This window comes from Macaca mulatta, chromosome 17, assembly GCF_049350105.2.
Source record: "Macaca mulatta isolate MMU2019108-1 chromosome 17, T2T-MMU8v2.0, whole genome shotgun sequence".
In the NCBI taxonomy this organism is placed as follows: Eukaryota; Metazoa; Chordata; class Mammalia; order Primates; family Cercopithecidae; genus Macaca; species Macaca mulatta.
Window position 1 is genome coordinate 33,171,836 of NC_133422.1, and position 13,189 is coordinate 33,185,024.

Consider the following 13,189-nt stretch of genomic DNA (forward strand, 5'->3'; position numbering starts at 1 on the left):
GATTAGATCGAAACAAGAGGTTTAGTTCTTCACTTTCTGGTTTCTTGATTCAATTCCTGGAGAGTAAACCTGTCCTGTCTTTTGCCCTACTTCCTTTTCAACTTCACTTTCACATTACCAGGTTGGAAGCAAATACAGGCAACAGTATTGATATTTAAATTCCACAGGGAAGCCCTTTTATTCTCATGGTCAGCTGCTGTGTCTTATCTAAATTTACGGACATGCCAAGTGTCTTTAATTTGAAATGTTTCTCTTTTAGAAAAAAACATGAGACATTCAATAATTGGAATAGCAGTATTTGGAAGAACAGGAATATTTGAGGAATTGCATGGCACTGTACAATGAAATGTCTGCCTCAACCAACCATCTTTTGTGAAAAAAATACAATAGTCTCTTTTATTATAAGGCAGGACTGTGTTTACTACGCAGTTTATGTCCGTTTTCCCAAGAGAAATTTGAGAGAGAAGATACCTGATTATAGGTTGGTAATATTACATGATTTTCATATTGACATTAATTGCTGTGTAACCCTTTGCAGCTGCATATGTCCTAGCCCTTTCTTGCCCTACAGAGGTTTTAGAAAATACATGATCCTGGAAACCTTGACTAAAAAGGAATTTTCTTAAATAACAGAGGAGTGATGTAGTTACAGGAACTCAATCCAGAGAGTATTTGTAAAAAAAAAAAACAAGGAAAAATGTTGCTTTAAGACTAGAAAGTGTTTTAAAAAAAGCATACAGAGCCAGAGGAAAGTTTAATCTCAAATAAGGAAGAGATAAGATTACAGTTTTCTGACCTGAGGGTGAAAATGCTGGCCAAGCTCCATGGCTATACCTACCGTGCACTGAAAAAAGTGGCATCCTTACTAGCTAAGTTTCAGAGATCAGGGCTGGAGAAGCTGCTGGATATTGGAAGTGAAAATATGGTACATGAGAGCTGAAAAAAATAAGGTGCAAATTTAATGCATACGTTGCCCAAATCCATGACTGATAACTAAACTACACGTGAGCAAGGGACCTCCTAAAAGACACACTGAAAGAACAGGAAAGGACCATAAAACATTTGACTTATGAAAGATGGAGTCACACAAAACCATATCTGTGGATTTGGTGTTTTTCTTAAATGATTATATTCCCCAACAATGCACAGTTTGCGTGGGAGACAGGTGAAGCCCGATAACCAAAAGTATCAAAATCCAGAGATAGAAACCAGAAAAATAGCTAGAATTTGGGGTGGGGGGAGGTGTTAGAAACCCACAAAGAGAAGGTGTCCCATCCCTGCTCATATCCTCAGTTGACATAGAATTTTGCAGATACATGGGAGACCAAGAGGGGCTCAGGTTAATACAGTAGCAGTGAAAAACCATGAAAATGGAGTGAAAATATCAGCAGCTGCATACAGTGGACAAGATGTTTGCAGTTTGAGTCACTGTTGACTAGAATAATAATTTTTTAAAACCCCTCAGAAGTATGCAACAGAATACAGCATTGATAGAACACGCTATTTACAATGGTAATATTCAATCAAAAGTTGAAAGATATCAAAAATAAGCTATACTCAGAAAAATGTGCAGTAAGTAGATCCTCAAAAAGGCTTTAATGTTTAATTTAGCAAAGGTTTCACAAGGTATCTTTTATAAGTATGTTTAATGAATTTTTTAAATGTTCAAAGAATTGAAGGAAAGCATGCCACCAATGAACAGAATGAACATCTGCAATCAACAAAGAATAGAATATGTTGAACAAATTTTGATTTATGGAGTCAGATGTGATAAAAAGAAATAGCAAATTGGTAGACATAAAAGCAATGACAATAATTATAAATTGTAACATCTGAACATTTCTATCAAAAAGCAGAGGCTTTCAGACCTGATTTATTTTTCAAAAGCAAGTAAAAAAGCAAAAATCAACTACATTTTTCTATAAGAGGCATATTTTAAATACAGAAATAAATAGACAAAGATATGGCTAAGAAGTATATACCATGAGTATATTAAGCATAAGATAGCTGTATTCATTATGATAGGTGTGATTATTTTAATATCTGACATGATATATTGTAAATACATGTTCGCATGCCAGAATTCGAAATATACGAAACAAAAACTGATGGAACTTATGGTAGAGATGATAAATCCAAACTCATGTTTGGAGATTTCATTATAACTTACTCAGTAATTGACAGACCAGTTCAACAAAAATTTAATAAGCATATCAAAAATCTGAATGATACTCTTAATCACTACACTCAACACCAACAATTGTGGAATACACAGTGTCTATCACCAAGATAGATACTATGCCATGCCGTAAAACAAGTCTCAATAAATTTCAAACGATGAAAATCTTACATAATATGTTCTTTAAACACAGAGGAAATACATTAGAAATCTCTCTCAGTCTCTTTTTCTCTCTCTCTTTCTCAAACATGCACACACTGAAAAAGCCCTAATAGCTGGAATGTCATATTCTAAATAGTCTGTGGGTTAGAGAAATAAAGGAAATTAGATGTTCTGAATTTAGAGCTAATGAAAACTCATGACAAAATTGATGGAATGCAGATAAAACTTTCTTGAAAGAAAATTTGTATCATCAAATATATAAGAAATGGGAAACTATTTAAAATCAATGATCTAGTCTTACATCTTAAACTAGAAGTAGAAGAGCAAATTAAACACAAATTAAGCAAAAGAAAATTATAAAATAGAAAAATGAAGAAAGTAAATATCATCTAGTTCTTTGATATAACCAGTATAATTAAAAAACCTTTAATTGGATTGATCGGAAAAATAAAGCAATAGTGAGAATGAGAGAATGAAAGCACAGATTACTAATGTCAGAAATGAAAGACAGAATCAATAGAGAACCTATATAATTAAAAAAATAATATGCTAATATTATGAAAAACTTCTTGCCAAAAATTTAACAATTCAGATAAAATAGACAATTGTTTTAGAGACAGAAATTTTCAGTGCTCATTTCAAAATGAATGGGTAACATGAATAACATTATAACTACAAAATAAATTAAAACCATTGAAATCACAAAAGAACCAGACTTTATTGGTGATTTCTATCATATATTTAAGACAGAAATAATATCATTTCTTCATAAATTATTCTAGAAAGTAGAAGAGAAAGACATAGGTGCCAACACATTTAATGAGGCCAGGATTACCCTGATTACAAAATGAAAAAAATATATTACACAGAAAGAAAACTAAAGATCTATCTACTACCTGGCATAGACACACAAATTCTTATTAAAAATTGAGCAAATTGAATCTAGTAATAAACTAAATGGGTAATATACCATGTGATAGTTAATTTGTCAATTTCACTAGGATAAGAAATGTCCAGATAGTTGGTAACACATTATTTCTGGTTGTGACTATGAGGGTGGCTCTGAAAGAGATTTGTTTTGAATGAGTGGACTTAGTAAAGAAGATCCACTTCCACTAATGTTAGTAGGTATCACCTAATTTGTTGAGAAGCCCTGTAGAACCAAAAGGTGTAGAAAGGATAAATTCTCTCTCTTCTTGAGCTGGAAAATCCATCTTCATGGTAAAAATTTCTCAGCAAATATATTATAAAAGGGAACTTTCTGAAACTAATAAACAACATCTATAAAAAACTCACAGCTAATACTGTACTTAACAGCAAAACGGTTAATATTTCCCCCTGAATTCTGGAAGAAGGCAAGGACATCTAATCTCAGCATTTCTATTTAACATTTTACTGGAAGATCTTATCAGTACAAAAGAAAAGAAAAATAAACAAAAGTCATACAAGAAAATATACAGAACAAAAATCTTTATTCATAAAATGTCACAATTATTCAGAAAATGCTATTGAATATAATAAAAAGGAATAGAATTTATACATGTATTTGGTAAAGATGCAGGATTCAGATTGATATTCCAAAATAAATTTTATTTTTATACCTCATCAATAGAAAAGCAGTTTAAAATTGCATTTATAATTATATTAAATACATAAGTATAAATATTATACAATTTTTTTGCATGTAGTATGCTGAATATTATTTTTTAAATCCCAGAGAGATTATAGTACTGGATTACAATATTGGTAGATTGTCAAGACTCTACAGACTGATCTATATATTCAATGCAATCTCAAGGAAATTTTAGCAGGCATTTTAATAAAAATAGATTCTAAATTTCAAATAAAAATGCAAAGGACCTTGATTATCCAACGCATAACAGAAAAAAAATATTGGAGAATATATATTACCTTATTTCAATACTTTTTATAAACCTACATTAATCAACGCAGAGTGGTACTGACATGAGAGTCAGTATATTATTCAAGAATATAGAATAGAGAATCAAGAAATGGACCCACACATAAATGATCAACTAATATTGAAAAATAGTGCCAAGGTAATCAAATGTAAAAAAACAATTTTTTCAACAAATAGTGCTGGAATAAATGGCGGTTTATGTGAACAGAAATAGTGCTTCATCCTTGCTTCATACATGTACATGTATTAATTAAAAATGGATTATAGACATAAAGGTGAGAGCTACAAATATGCAATTTTAAGGCAAAGATGTCTTTAGATAGGCCAGAAAAAGCACAATCAATACAAAATAAAATGAGTTAATTATACTTAATTTAAGTAAACCCTTCTTATCTGAAAAAAAAATGGGTAAAATCAGCATCTAAGTCACAGACTGGGAGAATATTTTTGCAAAACTTATATCAGAGAGACAGAGAGAGACTTTCAGAAAACACAAAAATTACCCTCCAGTTCATTAAGAAAAACACAATCTGATTATTAAAATATAGCAAGAGTTTTAGACAGTTCATCAAAGAAAACATATGAATGGCAAATAGTACATAAGACGCTGAACATTATTAGTTATCATATTGTGTAAATCGAAACCACAGTAAGATACCACTGCACAATTAGCAAACTTTTTATTCTAGTATTAACTTTATATATGATTATACAAGGATACCATCAGAAAATAAACGATGAGTATATTTTACTTGTGAACCTAGATGCAAACATTTCTAAACATAAAATTAGTTAATAAAATGCACTTGCCTAATTGATAATTCCTAATCAATTATGGTTTCATGATGCATGCAAGGTTGGTTTACTCTTAGAAAAGCTACGATTATAATTCATTACACTAATGGGTCAAGGGGGAAATATCACATGATTATCTCATAAAAGCAGGAATCACAATTAATTTCAAAATATACATTATAATTTAAAAACATAGTTTTTTAACTTATTAAAGATTATATACCCAAATCCCACAGCTAAAATAATTCATTGAGAGACTTCAGCATATTTACATTTTTAATTGGGAATAAGACAGTGCTATTTGCTATGTACTTCTTTTTACGATGGAACTGACGATATGGTCAGAAAACCACAATTGAAATGCTTGGAGGGGATAAATCTATCATTTCTCAGATAGTGTAATGATCTATATAGAAAATTCAACAGATTCAACAGACAATTAGAACTAATAATTTCAGTAGGCTTATTAAATTAAAAAGATAATAGCTTTCACCAGAAAAATACAGTAGTGCTTACCAAATAAAATAAAGTACCATGTGTTGGCAAGGCAAACACAACAATAAAGTTTTCTAAAAGTTAGCCAAATAGTTTAAAAAATTTTTAAGAATATTTTAAATATTTAAAACATATATTACAGATTGGCCAGGCACAGTGGCTCACGCCTGTAATCCCAGCACTTTGGAAGGCTGAGGCGGGTGGATCACCTGAGGTCAGGAGTTTGAAACCAGCCTGACTAACATGGTGAAACCCCGTCTCTACTAAGTACAAAAAATTAGCTTGTTGTGGTGGTGGGTGCTTGTAATCTCAACTACTTGGGAGGCTGAAGCAGGAGAATCGCTTGAACCTGGGAGGCAGAGGTTACAGTGAGCTGAGAGTGTGACATTGCACTCCAGCCTGGGCAACCAGAGTGAAAACTTCTCAAAAAAAAAAAAGTGTGTATATATATATATAATATACGTATACATTTTTATGTAATATGTATATTTTATATAATACATATTTTTTGTATTATATATATAACAGATCTTAGAAGACAATCAAAATAAAGGAAAAAGTGGCTGACGAACATGGATAGAAATATTTGAACTGGATTTGCCTAACAAATCATTCTGAAATCTTGGGCTTAAAAATCTTGGAATCTTGGTCCCACCAGAAGCTGGGGCCCCTTTTTTAAAAGAACAAAGAGAATAGGACTTATCTTAGTAGATCTTAAAACAGACTATAAGGTTACTGCAACAAAAATTAGTATTGTATCAGCATAGTTACAGGTGAACTAAGCAGTATGACAGAATATAGAGCTCAAAAATATAGCCATATATATACAAGAAGTTGAAATATGGTGACACTACAAATTATTGAAGAGAAGATGGCTTCTTTAGGAGCTGAAGTCTGGAAAACTGTATTATTAGATGGAGACTATAGACATCTTAATACCTATTTTACCATATGAAAAGGTGGACTTCAAATGGATTAAAGTAAAACAATAAAACTAATAGAAGAAAATGATAGTGAATATCTTTATGAGATAAGGTTGAAAGACTTATCTTTAAGAAGACTCAGAAAACACAAACCAGATTTTAAAATGATGCATTTTGCTACAGTCAAATTAAAAATTTTTGCTTCACTAACTTTACAGATGAATTATATACTATAATAAAATATTCACAGTGCCTAAAACATTAATATCTAGAATATATAAGGAACTCTAGTGAGGCAAAAATACAATGACTAGAGCACCCATAGAGCATGGAAAGGAATATAAAAAGTCCATTCACAGAAGCAGTGCTCAAATGCTAGTAAAATATGAGAAGATATGCTCAGACTTACTAATGATGAGAGAATGCAAATTAAACAATTACCTATATGTACCAGAACCATGAAAATTAGAGGGGTCTTAGAATTTATTTTCAAGGAAGTAGAGAGAAAGAATTTCACTAGCTCTCTTTGTGACTGCAAATAATATTCTCATGCTACTAAATGATCTGACAGAATCTAGTGAAATGAAAAACTTCTATTCCTTATGACCTGGTAGTTAGTCTTCTGGGTATGCGCATAAGACTGTACATATGTATTGATGCCAATACATAATTGTATGTATATATACATTATAAGCATCACATATATAATATATAAGCAAAAATTTAATTTACAGCAATTTGGAGCTTAAAAATATAGTGTTTAATAAAGACAGAAAGAAAGTGAACTAAAAACAGAATAAAACACAACAAATGTTTGCATATTTAAAGTAATAACTCAAGTACACTGAGATCAGCTTAAGGAGGAAAGAAAAGGGAATGACACTGAAAATAAAATAATTAGAGGGGTATGGCACAGCTAAGTGCAAGCATGTGCTGTGAACTGAGGAGAACGGTTACTTCTGCATATGAGGTCAAAAAGAAAAAGAAAATCTCAAAATCCATACAAATGCTGTTGACAATTCTGAATTTCTTGAAAGATTGTTGTCATATAAATGTTAACATTCCTTTAAAAATTATCATCTGATGAATGTTGTATGTTAATCTGAGCATTCACAAAAATGATCTTGTTAATTCCCAGCATTCTCTTAGGGTAAAGAAAAGACTTTTCAATTATATCACTGTATGTCCCCTATCTGCATTGTCTCATCTCATTATCATCTGTGTGTTTTGAATAATATGAGATAAACATTTTGTAGGTATGAACCTGGTTGAGATTTAGTGTTCTGTTTTTTATTATTTCTATTATGTAATAAGTGCTATCTGTGGTTTAAGAAGATGAATTTTAAAAGAAAAGCATAAAGGAAGATTTTCGAGGTTAGAAAGTTTTTATCAGATTACTCTTTGGAGAAGAGAAAGCAGCATTTCTGTTTTATAAGGTATATAGGAAGCAATTGCTTAATAGTGCAAGCTGCACATTAAGAGGCAGAAGACAATTAAGTGTTCGATGTTATATTTATGCAAAGCAATTTCTAAGGCTCCTCTTAAACTATTTTGCGTGAGCTATTGCATATTTCAAATTTGCCTTTATTCAATTTCCTTCACCTTTAGTGGCTGAATAGAACATTAATGAAAAAGAGAGAAAATGAGACTGGAACTTACAAAACTATAAATAAAAACCTTAATATTTGTTCTCTTTGAAGCTGCTCTCATTGAAATAGACGCAGAACAACTTATCACAGAAACCTGAGCCAGGAACTTCCACACTTTATGGAATAAGCAAAGTTTGTGTATTAATTTTTCCTTCGCTTACTTTTTATTCTTAAAATAAGCTATTTTCTAAATATGTTTTAGCAAGTTTCGAATAGAAATATTAAAATGATTCCCTATTCTTACCCTACCCCTGAGATAACACTGTGGAGATATATACACATACGTAAGGCTAAGAGCAATCTGACCATCACATTTTGTAATCTGCTTTTCTAACTTACTTTTCTGTTAACATTCTTACATCTCAATAGTATCCTAAAAATAATATCCTTTAGGTCGTAAATGCCTAAAGTTATTTAACAAGTTTCTTTAGATTTATTAAAAATATATTGAGGATTTTGCTGTCATCAATTACATGGTCATAAGCATGCAAGCACACAATTGGTTTTTCAAAGTACCCCCTCCTTTCACTTTACTTTAGGTTTGCATTCGATCAAGAGTGTATTGTTGGATTTTGAGTTTTTACCCCATTACGAGAGTGCGTGTTTTTATTGTGACTTTAAAAATTAATTTAAGGTTATTGGAAAATAGATATGTTTGTCCTCTAAGTTTGCATCATGTTTTTTGTCATTTCTCATTATTTTCCTTCTTTTAATCTATTGATTTCGAAGGTAAGTATCCATTTTTTTCCTACTAGGGCTGGCCTTCAAATGTTTCGAAAAGCTTATCTATATTTTCTAATTATAAACTACTGCATTTATTTATGCTCCTAAGACATCAACAGATTTTACAATTTTTAAAAAACTCCCCCCTGCTCTTTATAATTTTTTTACTGCTCTAGTTTACATTTAGACACAAACTATTATTATGATATTTTATTACTGTTGTACTTTCCATATTCTAAGTCAAGGTTTTATTTTTAATTTTCATTAATTTATAACCAAAGAGCAATACTTTCAAAAATACAAGTATATTGTTTCAAGGATCTTTTGTTGACAATTATAATGAAATAATAGCTACATTTTCCCTTCTTATAGTTGTCAATTAATTTTTCAGTCAAGTACATCATATTTGTTTATATATTTTATGAATTTAAAAATATTTTAATTATAAATTGACAAAGTTGTGTACGTTTATGGGGTACAAAGTGATGTTATGATTTATGAATACAAGTGGAACAAGTAAATTAAACTAATTAACATATCTATCACCTCAAATAGTTATTTTTCTGTGGTGAGAACATTTAAAATTTACTCTCAGCAATTTTGAAATGTACAATACATTGTTATTTTCGGTATTTCTCCTTTCTAATAGAGACTCTGTACCCTCTGACCATCATCTCCCTACTTCCTTCAGTTCTCAGCCTCTGTAACCACCATTCTGTTCTCTGCTTGAGTTCAATTGATTTTGATTCCAGTTATAAGTGAGAACACGCTGTTTTGTCTTTATGTGCCTAGCTATTTCACTTAGTATAATGTCCTCTACATTCATCCATGTTGTTAAAAATGACAGGATGTCTCCATCTTTTAAGGCTAAATGGTACTCCATTGTGTATATATACCTCATTTGCTTTATCTACTCATCTGATGATGAAAACAGGTTGATTCCATAACTTGGTTATTGTGCGTATTGCTACAATAAACATGGGAGTGCAACCCTTTCTTTAACATACTTACTTCAAATCTTTTGGGTAAATACTGAGAACTATAATTGATGGATCACATTGTAATTCTATTTTTAGTTTTTTGAGGAACATGCATACAGTTTTTCATAATAGCTGTATTAGTTTATATTCCCACCAATAGTGGGCAAGAGTTCCCCATTCTACACATCCTCCCCAACATTGGTTATCTTTAGTCTTTCCAATAAAGACCGTTCTGACAGGGGTGAGTGGATATCTCATTATGGTTTTAATTTGCATTTCCCTAATGATCACTGATGTTGAGCATATTTTCATGAACTTGTCAACCATTTTTATGTCTTCTTTTGAAAAGTGTCTGTTGAGGTTCCTTGCCTATTTTTTAATTGTATTATTGGGTTTTTTTCTGTTAACTTGAGCATTCAAGTTGAGTTCCTTATATATTTTGGATATTAATCCTTTATCAGATGTAAAGCTTGGAAATATTTTCTCCCAGATCATAGATTGTAACTTCACAGTTAATTTTTTTCTTTCTTGTTCAGAAGCTTTTATTTTGATAGAATCTCATTTGTCTATTTTTGTTTTTGTTACCTGCATTTTCAGGAGTCAAATCTAAAAATAAAAAATTATTGCTGGAGAATTATTGAGAAAAATGTGATTGCTCTTTTCCCATAAAGTTATTGTGGATTTTTCTGCAACGTTTTCATGCATGTAGAAAAATTTTGAATACCTATGTCCTTTGAAAATTTTTGATACATTTAAAACTTTTTGTTTTTTAGACTTTTGTTTTTCTGTAATCATTGAAAATTCTACATTTTAATCTGGATACTTACTGATCTCCCAATTAATTTCTTCACTGTTTAGTAAACACCTTCAATTTGTTCTAAAATTAGGTTGTTTCTTCAGTTCTGAAAAGTTTTGTGTCTTTTGCCCCTGTATTTTATTTAATTTTCTAGGTATATATTTTGTTTTTAGCTTTTCTTTTTCTTTTTCTAGGATTCCAGTTATCTGCATATTGGGAATCCTAGGTCTGTTGTGGCTGGCTATCTCTTTTTTCATATGTTCATATATCTCCTCTAAGTTCTGGGTGAGTTTCTTGAGTGTGTTACTCAGTTCACTATTTTCATTCTGCAGTTTCCCATGTGTTTCACCATCTGTAATATAGTTAAATTCACAATCACGATTTTCATCTTTAAACATTCTTTCCTGACTTTAAATCAGTCTTTCACTGTGACTGTGCAGAATGTTTGAACATCTAAAGTAGATAATTTCTGGAACATTCTTCAGTACTTCTGTTTCAGAGAGTGACATATTTTTTGATTTTTCTAATTCTCCAGACTGGCCCCTTTTATAACTTTTCTGTGGTGTGATGACTTTCTCTGCTCACTTGTTTGGGAAACAACCCAACTGTGTTCACTCATTATTGTAGCTGGTGGCTTGCTCTAGAAAAAAATATATGATCCCATTTCTCTGTGCTGCAACCACCCATTCTGGAAGAGCTCCAGGACTCTGAAGTCTTTCATGTACTTGTAGCCCCAGTCAAAGAAAATTCTCACAGGGCAGACTTTGTCCTACACATCTAACTTGAAGGACACCCTAGTGAACTGGTATCCCGTCAGTGTTAGAAGAAGCCTGGCTATGTGGCCTTTCTTTTCATTGCAGGCCACCTCCATAATAGGAAGTCCTGACATCCTACTGGCACCCTTTAATGGACTGCTCTCTCCTTTTCAATTTAAGAAGTGGCTGGGAGGCTTTCTCAAGGCTCCTTTTGCTTTATTTCCAAGCTCTTTGGTGAAACAAGTTGGCTCTCTTATACTTATTTACTTCTCTTATACAACTTGGCCTCCACCCCTGACTTCCCTCCAGCATGGAAGTCCCAACCCCAGTCTCAGCCCTACGTCACTCTAGCACTGTAGTTGTGGCAGGAGTTTTCCTACTTATCCGCTTCCACCCCCAATAGAAAATAATATTTTAATGCAAAGCCTTACACTATGCTTAGTGTAGATACCCTTTTAAATTTTTGGCACGAATACATGTTCCTCTCACTTTGTATTTTATTGGTCACACTTACTGGGCTGTAGAAGAAGGTAGGTGGTGAGAAAAAAATGACTGCTTGTGATTAAATGACTCATTTATGATTAATTCTGCCATTGATTTATAATCTGACAAATAAGAGCAAACTCCTTATTACTGGATTTTAAACAGGTACAACAAAAAATAAAATTAAAAGGTTGCAAAGTGTCTAGCCTGCTAATGTATATGGACATACATAGTAAATAAGTTTTATTAGCAGTGAATTCTCCTAGTTGGTTTTATTTTGTGAATGCCAACAGCATTAGTCAATTCAGAGAGAGACTCTCCATGTATTGATACCAAGATAGTGCCTTTGCAAATTAAGTCAAACTGAGATCTGTGAAATATCCCCAGAGCTGTTCATTTCAACAATTTCTTTCTGCTGAGATTCCTTTGGTGGACATGTGTATTGCAGCCCTTTGAAGACAAGCCCTGATATCATCAGTGACTAATGATCACTTCTTGCATTGGGAGGCTGAAGAAAGTACCCCAGATTCAGTCCTGCTTTTCCTAATTAAAAGTGGTTAATAACTCTTTTATTGAAACTAGATTAAATTCTTATTTGGGAAACTTAATTTAAAGTATGACCTGTCAGCTACGTGGCACTTCTATCCCAGTCTCATCTCCACACAAATTGAAGGAAAGTGAATTGTGTTTTAATATTCTCCAAAAGGACAAAGCGAATAGGAGAATTATAATGTGTAGAATAAAGCAAAGTGGTTGCTTTCACTCGATTTACAGATAAATCATATAGAATGAACTCAGACAATTTAGTTTTATTACATTTATGTAAATATGTTATTCTAAAAATGACATTATGACACCCTTATAGGTTATTCTAAAAATGCTGCTACGACAACCCTAGGCTGATTAGGATTTATCCTAAAAGTGCTGAATGGGCATCACCTCTTGCACACCTGATTGCAGCAACATCTGCCTGTTTTTAACCCTTCTCTTCACACTTAGTGAGGGGATCTCAGTCAACAGAGGGCCTGGCCATGACTGCAGCGTCAATGCTTCCAGAATAACTTTCTGCTTTGTAGTGGGTTGGTTCAGACCTTTACATGGAGCGATGTGTGGCTAGGTTCATAACACTCTCTCAGATGCTGAGTCCTCTCTTGTGAGTGCAGCTCTAGGGTGATACTTCTGGGTGAAAAGCCAAGTCAGGGTTTCTGGGCATTGACAGCAGGCTTGGCAGGGGGCATAGAGACAGTGTGGAGCTGACTGTGCTGTTAGAAACTCTGAGCACAACTAGAACAAATGATGCCTTCAACTTTGTCTACATAAAACTCCTG